Raw genomic sequence first — 14588 nt, forward strand, 5'->3', positions numbered from 1 at the left:
GGATCGTTCGGACGCGAGTTTAGTGGTTTCGTGCACGCGCACACGTGACACGCCCCGACATACAACCTCACGTCGTTTTTTTGACCTTTCCAATAGTACCGTTGTTGAACCGCCCTGTACGTCTCTTTCCAACCCGGATGGCTAGATAGGACGTGGTCGTGACACCTCCATATCACATGTTGTGCTTTGGACTTGGGTATCACGACGGGTGTGTTAGGGCCGGTGTTCGCACGTAAGAGGCCTTCCGAAAAGACGTATGAGTCGATTTTCGTTTTGGCGTTCCGTGTGCTACGCGATGGATCGACTAACGTGAGACCGGCAACCATATCGCAGATCGTAGCGTCCTCGGACTGCCACTTTCTGAGCGTGGTTGCGGTGAGTGGTGTGTTGTCGCTAACGTGGTTGTCGTGTACAGAGAAAACGTGGTCCCTTCCGAAGTCAGAATTGGTCGTCGGCGTTACCGGTGGGCCTATCAATTTTTCCTCCAGCAGGTCTTCGTCTATGGGGGTGCTGGGTACCGGATCCCGGGATAGCATGTCCGGTGCTTCGTTTTGTTTTCCCGGGACGTGTACCGTACTAAAATCTAAATTAGCTAGTTGTAGTGACCAACGTGTTAATTTCGAGTTTTTGTCTTTAGCCCTATACAACCACGTTAGTGCTGCGTTATCGGTAAGGAGTTCGAAACGACGGATTTCTAGGTATGGACGAAATTTTTCGGTCGCCCAGATTATAGCTAGGCACTCACGTTCAACCGCGGCGTACCGTTTTTGTGTCTCACTGAACTTTTTGCTCGCGTAGGATACTATGCGTCTTTCCTCCGGTCTGTCACCCCGTTGGAATAGGACTGCACCAGCTCCAATTTCGCTTGCATCAGTTTGTAGACAAAATGGTTTACTATAATCAGGTGGCGATAACTTCGGTGATGTGACTAACGCATTTTTAACTGATGTAAACGCGCGTTGTTCTACATCGGTCCATTTCCACCTTACTCCGTGTTTTAACAAATTTGTTAGGGGTGCTATGGTGTCCGCGTAATTATCTACGAACTGGTTGTACCAGTTGCACACTCCCAAAAATTTTCTTACATCCTTAACCTTTTTTGGAACCGGAAAATTGTCAATGCAGACCAATTTTTCCGGTTGTTTTTGTATCCCTTCCGAGTCTACAATGTGCCCCAAAAATGAAATTTCGCGAAGACCGATTTTACATTTTTTTGTGTTGCACGTTAGCCCGAATCTCTTGAGACGCTCGAGAACTTTGTCTAAGTGGGCCTGGTGTTCGTACTCGTCCCTTGAAAATACTACAATATCGTCTAGGTAGACTTGTACAAAATCATCCTGGTAACCCCTCATGACCTCGTTCATGAGTCTCACGAAAGTCATTGGACTATTTTTCAGACCGAAAGGGAGGACTCTGAACTGGAATAGACCTCTACGTGTTCGGAAAGCCGTGTATTTTCGCGCATTTTCATGTAGTGGTACTTGCCAGTACCCCGACCTTAGGTCGAAAATGCTGAAAATTTTCGCGCCCCGCATTTGCCTAATCATTTTGTTGAGATCTGGCATCGGGTATGCGTCGGATTCTGTCACGTCGTTAAGCCGCCTGTAGTCGACACAGAGACGAAAAGTTCCGTCTTTTTTCTTTGCCAGTACTACCGGTGCGGCCCACGGTGAGGTACTCGGTTCTACGAGCCCCTGGGTCTCCATGTCGCGCACCATTTCGTCGATCGCCACTTGTTTTTGTTGTGGGTACGGATATGGCTTTAGCGCGATGGGTGATGGGTCTTTAAGTACAATTTCGTGTTCAATTAATTTGGTACGTCCTACTTTTTCACTGAATACTACCGCATATTTATTTAATATTTCGGTGAATTTCGCGCGAGTTTCGGTATCGTTACCAAATTCTAATTGTGATAGGTCGGGACTAGTGGTGGGCGGTTGTGCCTTCCCTTTCCAGCATGTCGACGTACGAATGTGCCTACCCAAATGTATTGTACCCGCGGCGTAATCCCAAGAGACTTCATTGTCAATAAGGAAGTCGTGTCCTAGTAACGCGTCGCAATACAAATTATCTAGAATAGTTGCTTCAAATCGTATATCGAGTGCTCCTATTCTAGCTTCGAATGAGGTGGTGCCACTGGTTGTCGCAGTGTGACCGTCCGCCATTCGGACTGAATTTGGTGGTCCGTGGGGGGGTGATTTGCCGTATTTACTGGCTATTATCGGGTTTACATACGATTTTTGCGCCTGCGAGTCTAATAGGGCTGTTACGAAGCCTGACCGAAATTCGAGTTCAACCGCAGGGGTCGGAATTTTGTCCAAGCGTGTTCGTGTACCATTACTAGTCGTGTTACCATAGGCCGAGCGGGACAGTTGGTTCTGAACCGCGACAGAGACTGTTTGATCATCGGCGTTGATCGCCATGATCTCACTGTCCCTATCGACTGCCTCTGTGCCCGCCTGTGGCATTACGTGCGCAGACTGACCTAATGCGGGGGCATGCATGGTGTGCGTGTTCGCGTCCCCGTCACCTGTGAAGGTGAACACCCGTGTCTCTGTTGCCTTTGTCCCTACACCTGTGTTTACCGCATGAGCCGGTTGGTGCTGAACACACGTGTCACCGGTGAGGTGAGTGTGAACGGCGCAATGGTGTAGGTTGGGGGTCTGTGAACGGGTGTCGATAGGTGTTGTGACGGAAAAAATTGTTGTAGTAGGTTGTTCTGTGTGCTGAACTTCCGCACTACGCGCTTTTCGATTACGCCTATTTTTTCCGTGTGTACTACCGATAATGTGTGTCGGTGGGTGGGGGGGAGGTGGTGAGTCGATGGGATGGACTAGTCCCCGTCGACTCCCCCGCCGTTTCCCGGCCTGGTCGGTCGGTGTGGGCACCTACTGTTCCAATGGAGTTCCCCGCAGAACTTACACGGCCCCGGTGGCTGGTCATCAGATGATTTGCCAAAAAATTTTTTTTTTGACCGGGGGGGGTGTTTGCGGGGTGTCCGGCCCCTTTTTGGGCTTTGGCGTCCAGCGTTGTGTGGGCGGGTTGGTGCTGTCCGTTGCCGGATCCAAAACGCCTGCGATGCGTCTCAGCTCGCTGAACGTTTGTGGTCGGTGCAAACGGAGGTGCGTACGAAACGTGTCGTGTGCTAGGCCAGCGATAATACCTACCAATTCCGATTCGGATAGGCCGGTGGTTACGCGGCGTGCTAGCTGATTTTTAGTTAACACGAATTCCGTTAGCGATTGTTTGGGCGTTTGTCGTGTTGACACGATGTCGGCGCGCAATCGAGACTGAATTTCGGCGTTATTGAAATTTTCCAAAAATTCGTCCCGAAATTCTGCCCAGGATAGGTCGAGTGGCCTGATAGAGCTATACCACGTACTCGCCGTTCCTTTTAATTGCGGTTCGACCGCCCTGCACCAACCCGAGTGGTGTATACGAGCTTGCCCCAAAATCGCCTCGGTATTATCTATATATCGTACGGGGTCCTCGGCCCTTGTTCCAGTGAACTCAGGTAACGAGGCTCTTGCTGTGCGCAAGTCCTCGTACGGTATTAACACCGAACGTTCCTGTGTGCGTGCTTCGTATGGCGTGTATGCGGACATATTACCCGTCCGTCCCGTCACGTCGCCGTGCGTATTCTGCGCGGCTACGTGTTGATAGTCTGTCCGGACGGCGTAGCTGGCTCCGGGTAGAGCGTTGCCTGCACCGTCCGCGTTTGACTTACCCGACTGGTCGTACTCACGTGCGTTTGCTACGACCTGTACGGGTGGCGGGGTGACGGGTGACCGCGCAGCTACCTGCTGCGGCGGCTGTTGTGCGAATGCACTGCGCATTTCAGTCATGAAACTTGCCATGCTCGCCTCGAGCGCCGACAAACGCGCCTCGAACGCGTTGATGTTGCGGTTCTGTGGCGGCGTCTGTTGTAGCATCTGTAGCTGTGCCGCTGCGGTCTTAAATACATCGACGCTGGGCACGTTAGTGCCCGAGGTGGGTTGGGCCTTGCCGTGTCCCGAGCCGCCGCCCGAGGTTAACTGCCATGCACTAGGGCATGCAGTGTTCGCCGTAGGCGGTTGTCCGGCGACCCAGCTCGCGTCCGTGCCTACCATTGTCGATGTCGCGTACGGCTGTTCTCCTGTGCCGTCCGTTTGCGTATTCGACGCAGACTGCACTGGATGAAACCGTACTTTGGCGGGGTCCTGTCCACTTTCCCTAATGAACTCCTCTAGCCTAATTATAACGTCTGACTTTGAGCCAGATATGCTTAACCCACGGGACGTACACTCGCCACGTAGCTCCGCTGTCGACAACTGTTGTAACGATTTACCTGACATACTGTTTTTTTTGTTTTTAAATAACAAAAATACAGATGTAGACGTTAAACTATCGCGTTGACGGTAGCCTGTGCTTGTTGTACGGATACCCCGAGATTATTCGGTCGAGGGTGTGAGCGAGAAAGGGAAAGCGAAATAGAAATTATACTAACAACAAAACAAACGGAATACGCGCGATGTTTACAATCAATATTTTGATTACACCCGCGCAGATGATAACCAGCTGTGCAGCTGATTGTGGCGTCGCCAGTACGGTCCAAAAATAACGTAAGTAGGTCAACGTACTAGGCGGCGGCGGTGAAACCTGTTTGTCTCGGCGGCGCGCGGCGGCTGTTCACGTTCGACGGCGGCGCGCGATTTTATTTTCGTGCGACGAAATTACTAACGGCGGCAGCGATACTGGATCGGGGGTTCCTCACCTGTGCGCTGCGCTGCTATCTGTATTATCGTCGCGGTACGAAAGGCAAGTGTTCGGCGGGGTGGTGTTACGTTGCGTAATCACTTCCCAAGCCGTTTCACGGTTATTCTCGGTTGCGCGGAATTCCCTGTACGCGTAAAAAAAATATAAAATATGGAAAAAAATATGTACTAAAATATTTTAGTTGAAAAATATTTAGTTAATTTGACTAAATTATAGTAAGAAATACTAACTTTAGATGGTAAGCCTAACTATAAAATTATAGTTGAATATTTTTAGTTTTTTTACCTATATTTTGGTAATTTCAACTAAAAGATTTTAGTATTTTATTATTGCTTAAATTGTTATAGTAATTATCGCAATATTACACCTGACAACGGGTGCCGGTCACACTGGACAATGGCTCGTGGTTACACTGTTACTTTTATTTTTACCTATTTCGGGTTTTTTACCTCTATGGCAGTAACTGAGTGATCGAAAATCGGCTTTTCCTTTTACTGTTTTTTTTTTCGTGTCCGTCATCGTCATTGCGTCATTTGAAATTTAAATTTTCTTAAGTGTTAAATTTTAATTTGTCAATTGTCACTTATGAATTTGTCAACTGTCATCAATACGTTTTTGCTGTCATTTGTATACATGTAAGTATAAATATACCTACCTATATATAATTTTTGTTTAATTACTATAGTATAAATTTTTAAAGATGGTCGTAAAGTTGACATTTGTTGTCGCAAAATTACATCATTTACCATTGTAAAAAATAAAATTCAAATTAATTTTCTAAGGTTAAAAGCTTGACTACCCACTATGGATTTATTCACAGAAAATATGATGAAATAGCTTTACTTGATCTTACTGAAACTATGGTTGAACAGTTATTCCCAAAAATGGGTCAGCGCTCTAAGTTTTTAAAACATTTGAAAAAATTAAAACAGAAAGAGTAAGAATTTGTATGATTTTGTATTTAAGTAGTTATAATCCATAATTTTTTTTATAATATAGAATTTACCAGAGGAAAATTCATCAGTTATGACTCAACATTCAGTAATTGATTGGGATAACTTAGATGTTGTATTATCAGATGAATTAGAACATAATAAGTATAAAGTATATCATTTGTATTACCTAATTGTAATTAAATAACAATAAAATATATTCTTACATTTATCTCTGACTTTATTTATTTTATTTATTGAAATATAATTGTATACATTTTCAATTATTTAACTAATATAGTACAATCTACTATAAAATGTTTAGTATTTAGTACTAAGGTCTTTAAATAATTAAGTATTCCTAACTAAATTGTATAATAGAAGCTACTATAAAATGTAAGTTTAACTAACTACAATGTTTAGTATTCAGTACTAAAGGTTTTAAAGATTAAGTATTGATAACTAAATTGTATAATAGAAGCTACTAAAAAATTTATGTTAATTAACTAAAACGTTTAGTATTCAGAACTAAGGGTTTTAAAGATTAAGTATTGCTAACTAAATTGTATAGTAGAAGCTACTATACAATTTATGTTGACTAACTACAACATTTAGTATTCAGTACTAAAAAATTACTATAATGTTTTAGTTGACATTACTATATTATAGTTACCATAGCTATAATAGGATAACTATAATAATGTAGTATTATTAACTAATATAATAGCTGTCCTATATATAACTATAAAATATAGTTAAAATTATTACAATTCTAGTAACATCAACTACATATTTTTTTCCGTGCGTACTATAATACTTTTTACGTAATCGTTAACTCGGGATTCCTAGCTAACCGGAAAACACACCTCTGGCTAAAATATCTTAATACTAATATAATATAAGCAATTTACCCGAGGTACGTGTCAGCGTGAAAGAAAACTCTTACCTTTACGTTGACTTCTTTTTGAGGTGATTCCTCAGCGGGGAGCCAATTTGACGCGGTGACGACGGTAGTGTGCTTGTAGGCGACCGCGGTTCACCGGTCTCGATTGAGTATAGGGGGGGACACCACACACACACACGGAAATAAATAACGCACTGGTTTGCTACACGGATGTGTGGGGGTGTGTTTTTATTGTTTTGCACAACGAAGAACAAAAAAAAAACAAAAGAAAATAAAAAATGAAAAAAAACCAGAAGTAAGCCGATAGTGTGGCTATACCGTTAGGTGGGTTGTCGAACTTTTTGGTCTACGCTGTTCGACGGTTAACGCAAGAGAGTTCGACCGCCGGCGGCCGGTACTCGTTCAGCACGACCTGTCTTCCCGTCCTGCCTAGCCTTTGGGGCGTTGGTGGGAGAGTCGACAGAACCGTCTTGTCGTAGTCCGTGATGGCGGTTGATAAAGGTGCAGACCGGTCGCTGCGATGCCTGTACTTTGTACTGGCAGCCGTTGCGTACCGTGTCAATTGGTAAAGCGTATGATCTACCTGGTCCGCCATTATCTACTATTAATAGCTAAGTATAATAAAAAATGCCAATGCCCTATCTTTCAATAATATTATGGTATACATAAGTCCCTTTTTCTTCGTATTGTTGAGTTTATGGACCATTAATTAATTGTCATAGCATTTACGACTGATAAAATCGTTAATATTTTTATTTAACAGAAGTCTCATTTACACCAATAAAAATGGGTACCTAACTCAAAGTGTGTCCAATTTTTAGAACCAACTTTAAAATCTAGTTGGTCAAGAGAGCTTGGAAAGCAAAAAAAAAGGTCGGTACCTAATTTTTATTTACAGCTTGTTTAAACTTCTTTTAATGTGAGATTTGATGATGTGCAACTGCAGATGATAATACAAGAGTATCAAATTATATTTTTGTCCTTAGGTTTAGGTAGTTGAAACAATACATAATATACCTATCTATCAAAACAAAAATAAAAATGTAATTCAATTAAAAAAATAAGTATAATATTTAATACATTAATAGCATATCACGGCGTACTCGGTATAGATCACACGCTTTACCAATGCCAATTATATTTTCATAGGGACATGTGTACCTATTTCATGTGTATATTAAAGTAAAATATCTTTGTGTTGAAGTCTTACGAGATTAGACGCCCTCCCACCCATTCAGACATGAAGCAATTACTTCAAATAATCCTATATCCCGCTAATCGTTTTATGGTAGGCATCACGTATTTTTTATTTTTTTCGATGTGTATGGTAATTATATTATTGGCTTTATTGATATTTTCAGACACTCTTATATCATGAGCGTCATCCATATACCAGTATACCACTGGAACCGGACAAAGCTTCCCACTTTAACCCGCAATATATTTGACACTGAATAACCCAAGTCTTGGTGGTTATAGTACTAATAGGCAATAGCACTTATATCATTTTAAAGCTTTTGTTTTGCCATACAGGGTAAAATACCCTTGCACTAGTTGCACACTTGCACCATAATAGTATATTTTAATTAGAAACTACTAGGATACCTCCATTACCTAGTATAATTTTATAAATAAATATTAATTGTTATATAGGATAGGTAAAAAAACTGAAAAACAGAATGTTGTAAAGTAGTTTTTATTAATATTTTTTTTTAATTGTAGGTAATCAAAGAAAAAAAAATCACAATGATTCAATAATGATCGTTAGTAATGGTAATAATATAACTTATTTAAGTACAGATAAACGCGTCTTACGACAAATCACGTAGTGATATCAAACATATATAAATTGGTCAAAACAAAGTTAAAATAATATAATGCGTTAAAAAAGAAATTGCATCATTTACAGCACTGTTCGGATTTTCCTAACAATCCGTTACATCTACGCCAAGTTTTGATCCTCCAGCCGGGTCCAAGTATGTTGCACCAGTCGCCAGCTGAATGTGCGTGACAGTCAAGCCAGCGGCACTCAGCATCGATCATTGTGGTTGCGACCAGCAAAACTATAAGTTGAAATACATTAAATCAGTAAACACAACTTTTACTCTTATATTGTAAGGAAAGTGTTATTAAATTTTAAGTCTGATAAAATAGTTTCTCTTAATACACTTATAAAGTTATAAATTATAACACATTAGGTAGGCTATACATGGCTATAATATTACCATCGGCGTAACTATGATGAGCTAGAGGACTAGGTACTGAATTACACATTATTTATTAATTGTTAATCAAAATGTATTTACTTAAAAAAGTTAACTCAAGTTAAATGTTGGTAAAGTTTTAGAATATGATTTAAATTTAGGCTGATGTGATGCTATAAGAATTTTTAACCAACTTATTAACAAGTTGTAGTACCTATTGTACACTCACAGGTATATTGTTTTCAAAAGTTGTTTTTTATATTTTTAAATATATAATCTTCAATTTTTTTTTTTAATAATCAATAAGTATATAGTTACTTAAACTTAATAATTTCAAAAATTAAGTTTCTAATCAAAGATGCCCATTCTAAAGTAGTGGCTACTGATTCCACTACCGAAATTTCAAAAAACTGCTTTGCATATCCATCATGGATGTAGTAGGTAAACCATAGCAGATATAAAATTACGTTTAATATACGGAGAATTCAAATATAACTTTTTATTTTGCTAATTTTTGCATATTTTAAAGGTGTTTGTATATTTTTAATTATTTTGCTATATTGACAGATATATTCAGCGATTTTTGAGTTTATATGATATATGAATAATGTTGAACAATTAATTATAATACATGTTTTGAGCATAATAATACTATTTGTGTGGCTATCTGTCATCAAATTGATGTATTTAATGTGATTTATAAATACTTAACAAAATCAATTTGAAACGATCAAAAACAAAATAGCTATATCTGAGTTGGTTTATTTAAAGTATTATAGTATATTATGCTCTCTGGCTCTCATAACATCTATTGACGTGAAAGTTCATTTTCGGTATATTAGTCTATTCTAGCCGAGGATAGGAGTTTACACGTTTGAAAATGTTCGAAAACATCTAAAAGTTCAATGCAATTACAAAGATAGAAATTTGATTAACAACAACAAATTTTTAATAAATAAATATTTCCCGATATAATATATTTTTTTTCAAAACATACAAAAACCAATTTTTAAGAAATTTGATTTATATATTTATAACAATTTGTCATAATATTAAAATGTCCAGTAATAATGACAATTTTTTTCATATCTAATAAATTCTTTTTAGTGCATATTTTTGAGTTTATTGGGCGCATTTTTTAGTATTTTTTAGTGCTATAAATCCTTTGGGAGTGAGTTATCATTTAAATGGATATATATTATATAAGTACTTATAGAGCTAAATAATTAACAAATTAATTTATAAATTTTGTTTGTAGTTTGTACTTACCCAATGCGGCGACCAAAAGAAACATAGACAAGTTGCGATTCATGTTGATAGTTGATATTGGAGTTGAGTTTCAAGTGTTACTTTTGTGTAGTAAGTTTAAAGAGTTCTATCGACAGTTGGAAGGTGGATTGTTTTTTGAAGTGCTAGTCTTGGATCTTTTATAGGACAAGTACCTACCTACTACCTATTGATGATTCATCTTAGATCGTTGGTGGTAGGTAGTACCATACTACTACAATATGTTAATAAACGATAATAATCATAATAATTTATTATTTCTCGCGTGTAGTTAAACGTCCAGGAAAATCCCAATAGATAATAATTAATGATTGCAGGTAATCAAATTAAAAGTAATTATAAATCGACTGAGATACGTATCAAGAAAATACGTAACAAATTCCAAAGATTACAATATTAAAGTAAATATTTAAATTATTATACAGTTTTATGGTTCATCAAACATCACGCATTCACGTGTCTAATGTCTATATCAATAATATTATTATAGGTAAAACCCGTAAATAATGACTGCGAGCTAATGTTATTTGAAAGTTATTATATAGGTATCTTTTTTTTTTTGTTTATAATCTAATATTTTTTTGAGTTATATTTTTTTCTTCATTTTTATATGACTGCTGTTTTTACTTATTTTTTTTAGTTTATTACAATTTTGAATTTTGAACAATTTCGATCCATAATGTTGACCCGGGTGAGTTTACTATTTTAAAAAATCGGGAGAGTTTACCACCGCCCAGACTTGGAACATTTTGCCATTACAAGTACATATTATTTTCTACGCATATTGCAAATTTAAAATATTTCATTTTGATTTATCGTTGCGGATGTTTAGAGGTATGTGATTAATTAGAATACTGAACACCCTAGTTCCATTACTAAGTGTTAAAAATAGTAGGAATATAACATTTTTTTAAAAATCTAAAATAGGTTCAATTAAAATAAGTTTTTTTTGTAAAAACATTAATTTATTTTTTATTTGACAAAAAAAAAAATTATAATAAACTGTATAGTTTGTTATATTTTATAATCTATCGACATAGAAATATTTTACATAATATTTACATTGATATTAATATACTCTATATATTATAATTGACCACCACAAAAATGTACACTTCATATATTTTGACTATTATGTGCGAATTATTATTTATTATTAAAATGACATTCGGCACTTGGCAGTCAGTTCCACATAATGTAACATAAACGCTAGCGAACTCAAATATACAATTATTAACAGCCATGGCCATTTTTATACAGCAAAGTATTATTTTAAATATATTAATAATTATCTTAGGACTTAGATATATAAATTAAATGGGTCGTTTTTATTGATTAAAAACCTCTTGCAAAAGTACTTAGATCTTCATGCAGCTAGGGAAAACTTATCCATAAGGAATAGAAATCCTTTTCTACATAACTAATATCGTAATACAGTTAACCACAACGTTACGGTATCTATAAATAATATAAGTTCTATTTTCTATAATATCTTATTTTTATATAATAAGTATATTGTTCTATTTATTTGGTCAAATAAGTAAAATTATATTAAGATTTAAAGATATCTTTACTGCGATAACCAACATTACGCTGTCATGTGATTAGTAAATAAATATATTTTAAATTTTAAACACAGCGAAAGTGTGTTTATTGACAATATTATTAAACGTCATTAATTCCAAATTTGCATCATGATAATATTTATATGCAGTTTTACTGTAATACATCATAATCGTCAAATGTAGAAGTTGTAAGTTTATAAGGTATAAATATACACCATACATAATTACGTATACAAAAAATTAATACTATTTTACATTTATTCATGTATTAATACTTTAACAGACAGTAGTTAAAATATGAATAACTAATAAGGAAATAGACGGTCAAGGATATATAATACCAATAATATAAGTGTAAAAAACAAAATGTAAATTAAGCAAGCAAGTGCGTAGCATATATTTTTATTATTAAAATATATATATAAAAAAAATAAAGATTTATGTTGTTATTTGCAGTAGTTGGTTTTCCCAAATTGACGTAGGTATCCAATGAACAAGTTACTTCATAGATAAGTAATTAATTATTCACTAGTCATGTAGTCAGTCGGAGCAGTGGACTCCATGTCACTTACGGTAATTACAGTCAGGTAAATTGCAAATTGCTAAGGTGTTTAGAATTCTCATTTTTTAGGTAATCTTTAGGACTAATAATTTAATATTTTAAGGTTTGTAAATTTGTAATATTATAAATTATAATATTAAATGAACAATGTAATTATATTTATGTATTATATTTCTTATAGGATTTTTTTTTTTAACAATAGAGTTACATCAAAAAAACTAATTCAATTTTGTCAAAATTTGGATTTCAAAGATTCGTATTTTACAATTACAGGTCACTTTACAACTGATTGTTGGCATTTTTTTAGAATTTTTTAATATTTGTACTCAAGAAATTATACGTAGTCATATGTCAGAGAATTTATTAGATACAATTAAAAGTGTTATAACCGAATGGAATAGTTTATATTATATACTATTAAAGCTTTTCTAATCATATTAAATTTTTTTATTGGCATAAACAGTCATTTAGCTTGTAATATTCCAGTTATCAATCATTGTAGTTTAAAAATTAGTTTTTAACAAAATTAATTTTGTTTTTTCATTTTAATTAAAACATTAATAGCTGTAGTGTTATGAAATTTTCCCCAAGTATTTATAAAAAGATTTAATAAGTCATTATTCAACTTTTTTGTGCTATAATTGTAAGTATTCGTAATTTTCGACTCTTTCAGTTTATTTTTGATTTATGTGTGATTAATTGTTAGTGATTAAAAAAGCTTAAAAAGTAATATCATAGATATATCATAAGCTGTTTATACAATAATATTATAAGTACAATACTATTTAAGCAACAAAAAATTGCCGTTATCCGTGGATCACTGTTATTACCTAAATCCCATTTTTACATTTATAAATGTATTGTTTGTTTTTTTTTTCAGGACGAATTCCTACTGACTATATAGGTACAATAAGCCATCCAAAAGTAGATTTATAACTTTTACATTTTAAATGTTTAAGTACAGTAAACTTGTTGGATGCAGTTGCCGTTGAATGAAATTATTGATGATGGAACATAATATTATTGTATTCTTAATAATAATATAGGTAATAGCGAGTATAATAAGCAAAGTAACAATAGAAATAATAGAATATAAATAATAAATATAAAATAGTATATATCTAAGTAGATAACGTATTTTACAGATTAATGACCGTTGAATGCCAACCCGTGTTAACGGTATATGCTTATAGTGAATAAAATAATTAATAATTATATATCTCAGTAGGTAATGAATTTCGGCGAAATATAAAATAATCATATTCGTTCTGTATCAACTGAAATTAGTTACGGAACAAATTTTAAAACAAAATAACTAAAAATCGAATTTAACAATGCGTGTGATTTGTGAACATGACCGTTAAATTACAATTTGCTCCGTTATCACACAATATATAGGTACGAATATCATATGATTATAGATATAGCCCCAATGCCCTATATAGAGGATTACAATTTACAAATTAATTAGATAGTAAGTATACATTATTAAATTTAAATTTACTAAATCATAATGTAGGTTTCACTTATTTGCTGAACGAAATATTGCATTAAAGTATATGAACTTTAAAATAACAGATATTATTGAAAAAATTATTAATATATGTACAATTACTACCAGGTATATAGGTGTATCATATAAACGTGTAGCATTAATAGTTCGATATTTTACAAGATTTTATATATATTTTTAAGATCTTAATTAATTGTAATAATTTATCTTAAGAAATATTTGTATTTATATTCATCCAATAAGCACTCAATAAGGACCATTATGAGTTATTACTTATTTATCATACATAAAACCAAACAATATTATAATATTAAAATTTATTATGTACCTAATTGTTTTTCTATTATAATTGGCCTAAATTATAATTACTTATATACATAAATATATAATATATACATATATACCCGTTACGTAACTTATTAAATTTAAATGTAACTATTCTGATTTATATGCTGTTTATTTTTTATTAAATTAACTTTTTGTATTTTATTTGAAAATTGACAATAAATTCATACAATCATAATAATTAGGCAGATGATGTATAACTATTGTCGTAGGTATTGACTACTGGCCATTGGGAATCATTATAAAATAACTTTAAACGTTTTTCTTATTAAAAAATACTAAAATATAAAAAATTTTTAATTATAAATGACGACTTTGGTGTGTTTGACAAAGTATAAAAATATAAAATATATATCCGGCGATCCGGTGATCTTTTAAACTCATCATTTAAGTATAGTCATTAAAAAATAAAAAAATTAAAATATACATTTTTTTTATAAAAATTTTATTTTTAAGTTTTTAACGACTTAAAATTTGGTAAAATTAATATGTTAAACTTAAATAGTTTTTGAAAAATGAGT

The 14588-nt window shown here is 34.8% G+C and overlaps 2 long non-coding RNA genes across 2 annotated transcripts; both read left to right on the plus strand.

Moving 5' to 3' along the window:
• Positions 1 to 5251: 5251 nt before the first annotated feature.
• On the plus strand, positions 5252 to 5919 carry LOC126550263 (uncharacterized). Its single transcript, XR_007604308.1, has 3 exons — positions 5252 to 5390; positions 5538 to 5692; positions 5755 to 5919. It is a non-coding gene; the product is annotated as an uncharacterized LOC126550263 (long non-coding RNA).
• A 4234-nt stretch (positions 5920 to 10153) lies between these two features.
• On the plus strand, positions 10154 to 12031 carry LOC126550406 (uncharacterized). The gene is made up of 3 exons (XR_007604486.1): positions 10154 to 10627; positions 10723 to 10843; positions 11931 to 12031. It is a non-coding gene; the product is annotated as an uncharacterized LOC126550406 (long non-coding RNA).
• Positions 12032 to 14588: the final 2557 nt, after the last annotated feature.

The sequence above is a fragment of the Aphis gossypii genome, chromosome 2 (genome assembly GCF_020184175.1).
Source record: "Aphis gossypii isolate Hap1 chromosome 2, ASM2018417v2, whole genome shotgun sequence".
Taxonomy (NCBI): Eukaryota; Metazoa; Arthropoda; class Insecta; order Hemiptera; family Aphididae; genus Aphis; species Aphis gossypii.